Source organism: Salvia hispanica, chromosome 3 (genome assembly GCF_023119035.1).
Source record: "Salvia hispanica cultivar TCC Black 2014 chromosome 3, UniMelb_Shisp_WGS_1.0, whole genome shotgun sequence".
Classification (NCBI taxonomy): domain Eukaryota; kingdom Viridiplantae; phylum Streptophyta; class Magnoliopsida; order Lamiales; family Lamiaceae; genus Salvia; species Salvia hispanica.
The window spans coordinates 34,302,906-34,306,859 of record NC_062967.1 but is presented as its reverse complement, the minus strand read 5'-3'; the positions used below and the strand labels follow the sequence as shown (position 1 = coordinate 34,306,859).

Below are 3,954 nucleotides of genomic sequence, written 5' to 3'. Positions count from 1 at the left end.
ATGAGTGATCCAATGAGCTGCAGAGTTGCCGACCTTCTCCCACTCCTGGGCTCCGGCGCCAACGCCATAGCCACTGCCTCCATCTACCGTCTACGACCGCTTTGACGTTGTCTCCGCCCGCTTCGACGCGGTCTCCGCCAGCCTCTCAGAGGCGACTTACGCAATCAACACCGTATTCCTTCTGTTTTCAGCCTACATGGTGTTTATTATGCAGCTTGGCCACGCCATGCTTGGTGCTGGCTCAGTCCGAGAGAAGAACCTTATCACCATCATGCTCACTAGTGTTATCGACGCTGCTGCTGGAAGCCTGAGCTACTTCCTCTTTGGCTTCGCCTTCGCCTTTGGCGGGCCATCCAACGGGCTAATAGGAAACCGCTTCGTTGCTCTCATCGGTTTCCCTTCTCTTGATGCTGATTACAGCTTCTTCCTGTATCAGTGGGCTTTCGCCATTGCTGTTGTAGGTAACTTTTCTTCCTTTTTTTTGTAGATTTAAAAGGGTAAAGTGAGTAGGCGGTTTATGAGATTATCAATTGCTTTTTTTGTATTGTTATTATGAGTTCTCTTTTTTCGTTATTGTGATTAGGCATTACTAGTGGGGCCGTCGCATAGAGGACCCAGTTTGTGGGGTATATGATATACTCCTTTTTCCTCATTGGGTTCGTGTATCCGGTGGTCTCTCATTAGGTCTGGTCCAGTGACGGTTGGGCCGGCGCGAGCAAAGTACACGGGAGCCTTCTCTTCTGCTCGGGTGCCATCTACTTTTCCGGCTCAAGAGTGATCCACATGGTCGGTGGCGTTGCTGGATTTTGGGGAGCACTCATCGAGGGGCCGAGGATCGGCCAGTTCGACAACAGAGGCAGGTCGGTGGCATTGCGTGGCCACATCACGCCCCTAGTGGTCCTAGGGACACTCCTCATTTGGTTCGGGTGCTATGGATAAAACCCGGGCTCATTCTATACGATTGTGAAGTCGTATGACACGAGGGGGACCTTTTACGACCAGTGGAGCGCGATAGGTAGGACAACCGTGGCGACCACATTGTCGGGAAGCACGACTGCTGTGACGACCCTGTTTGCGAAGAGGTTCCTAGAGGGGAAATGGTCAAATGGAGTGTAATCGACATGTGTAGTGGGTTGTTGGGTGGGTTGGTTGCCATCACATCGGGCTGCTCTGTGGTTGAGCCTTGGGCTGCGATAATATGTGGCTTTTTTTAATCTTGGGTGCTAATTGGGCTCTCTAAGTTGGCCGAGAAGGCCAAGTATGATGACCCGATTGGGGCCGCGCAAATGGATGTTGGTTGTGGTGCTTGGGGGTTGCTTTTCACTGGGCTTTTTGCCATCAAGGCTTATGTGAACGACGTCTATCCAGGAATGCCCGATAGGCCTTACGGCCTGCTCATGGGTGGTGGCGAGAAGCTCGGCCCAGATCATTGAAATTCTGGTGATCGTTGGGTGAGTCTCGATCACGATGACACCTCTGTTTTTGGCCATCGAAATGGATGCAAGTGGTTTAGCCATGGCTGTCGAAATCTTGATTTTATAAGAGATATTCTTGATTAGGATTGATATGTGAAAAGTGTACAGTGGAAGTAGAGAAGTATCAATTTTGATTTTGTTTTTGTACTCAAAACAACTCAAAGTGTTGCAAACATTTGGTTTGGTGTCAGAATAACTTGAAATTCGCACGTTGGTTTGAAATTCGCACGATACATTCCTTAAATGGTTAGGGAGCTATGGGTTCAACCTCAGTTTGTTCTATACGATCTTGAGGTTGTACGACACGAAGGGAACGTACTAAGGCTAATTTTGGACGGACGAAATATTAAATTTATTATTTTTTATATGGTAAAAGTCACTTGTGGCTCATATAAAATTTTCACGACTAAATTGTGGAGTCAATTTACCAATTTAGTCATTCTTTATATATTGTTGAATCGATTTGTGGCTCATAATTCATGGTATTTCAATCATTTACGACAACATTGAATGGGAAAGTGCTATTTTCCAGAACTATAAGAAAGTGTCATTTTGCAGAATTTGTGGAATTTGTTAAGTGTTTAGTTTAATTCACCGGCGGAGCCAGTAACAAGAGAGTTGGAATATGGGAAAGTGCCATTTTCTTTTCAGAACTATAAGATAGTGCCATTTTGTGGAATTTGTTAAATGTTTAGTTTAATTCACCGGCAGACCCAGTAACAAGAGAGGGAGGGCTTAAGCTCCTACCCAATTTTTTTTTTCTTTTTGTATTTTTCTACTTATAAAATTTTTGAAATCATGGAAAACTAAGTTTAGTCCTCACTAAATTAATGTTGTTGAATGTCAAATCATTGAAAACTGAAGAATAATAGTGGCTGAATTGAAACTCTTAGGGCTTGTTCAGTGTATCAGAGGTGGGTTCTCAAGATATGGATTTGCATTAGAAATGAGATGGTGGGGCCCACTAAAAGCCACTAAATGACCCACCACTCCCACCATTCGGTGTTTTAGATATGGGAGCACTTTAACAATAAAATAAGTACATTAATTTACAATATTATATTGGAAGACGTTAATGCCCCCCAAAATTTTTAAAGTCGAGGTTTCGCGGTGGTGGCAAATTAAGCGCGGCAAAGTGGATGGTTTTAATTTTTTTCGTAGTCTACAAAACCTGAAGCATAAGCTGTCAATTCCATTTCGTCCACGCTCACAAAAACCAATCTAGGGTCCAGTCGATATGCAGGTTTGCCATTTATGCATTTTTTGCACTATCTTGTGTTCATTTTCAGAGAAATTGGCTTTTTTTTTTTTTTTTTTTCTGTTGATGTGATTGTCTCTTGTTGTTTCGACACATTCTTTGCAATAGCTAATTTAAGGGGACTATACCCTTCTAGTTTGTTGCTTATGGTGTAATGTATATGATGTGTTTGATGTTATGCAATTACACTGTTTATCTAATTTGATTTTGTTACGTGCAAACTCTGTTCGAACCAATATGTGGCTGAAGCTTTACTCCCTGTTATTTGCTTTGATAAATCAGTACCCAATTCTCTGTTTATTGTTCGGTTGTAGGGTGGGATGTCTCAGTCGAACCGTCCTTCCATGATGCAGGCCAGTGCAACTGCAAGCGAAGGTATTTTTTATGTCTGACAAGTGGTTGTTAATGTATGAATGTTCTCGTGTATACATTTGTGCTTTGATCATTTTTTGCTGCATTTAGGTTTAGGACAGACACCTCGTCGGAAGTTTCGCAAGGGTGACCGCACTCGGAGAATGTGGGTTCCAAGAGAGGAGGAGATTTTGGCATCTGCATTGCTGGATTTGGTTGCTGGTGGCTGGAAAGCCGATAACGGATTTCGAACTGGGTATCTCACCAAAATTGAGGACAGCCTTCGTGCCGAGTTCCCCAAAACTGACTTGAAGGGAACCCCTCACATAACCTCTAAAATTTTGGCTTGGAAAAAGAGCTATGGCATCCTAAGAGCGATCCTGGGGCGCACTGGAATTGGGTTCAACAGTGATGGTGATCATAAGATTGATTGCACCGACGAACAGTGGGAGCAGATCGTTGCGGTAAATAACTGGATATTACTCTTGTCGTCTTCATTGGATTAACATTGATTTATTTGGTTATTAATTTATCTATACATGTTTGTCCTAATCCTTGTAGTAATCCTTGTAGGCTGACAAAGATGCCAAATTTATGCGAACCAAATCGTGGCCCTATTGGGAGACATGGAAGTGTATCTTCGGCAAGGATAGAGCATCCGGGATGGGAGCTGAAACACTTCAAAATGCAGCCAAGCGTGTGCGTGCCGAAATGGCCGGTGGGAGCCAGGTGTATGAGAATGACTATCACCCATCACTGGATGATATAGAGTTAGAAACCTCCCCACCCCTTGAGCAGACAACCGACCTTAATGACACCGCTTCTAGGCAAAGTGTTAAGGAAATGTCCTCTGTCAAAACCACTAGCGTG

The 3,954-nt window shown here is 43.9% G+C and overlaps 1 pseudogene; it reads left to right on the top strand.

Annotated features, from left to right (window-relative positions):
- Positions 1-1,542, top strand: LOC125209934 (annotated as a pseudogene).
- The last annotated feature ends 2,412 nt before the right edge of the window (positions 1,543-3,954 follow it).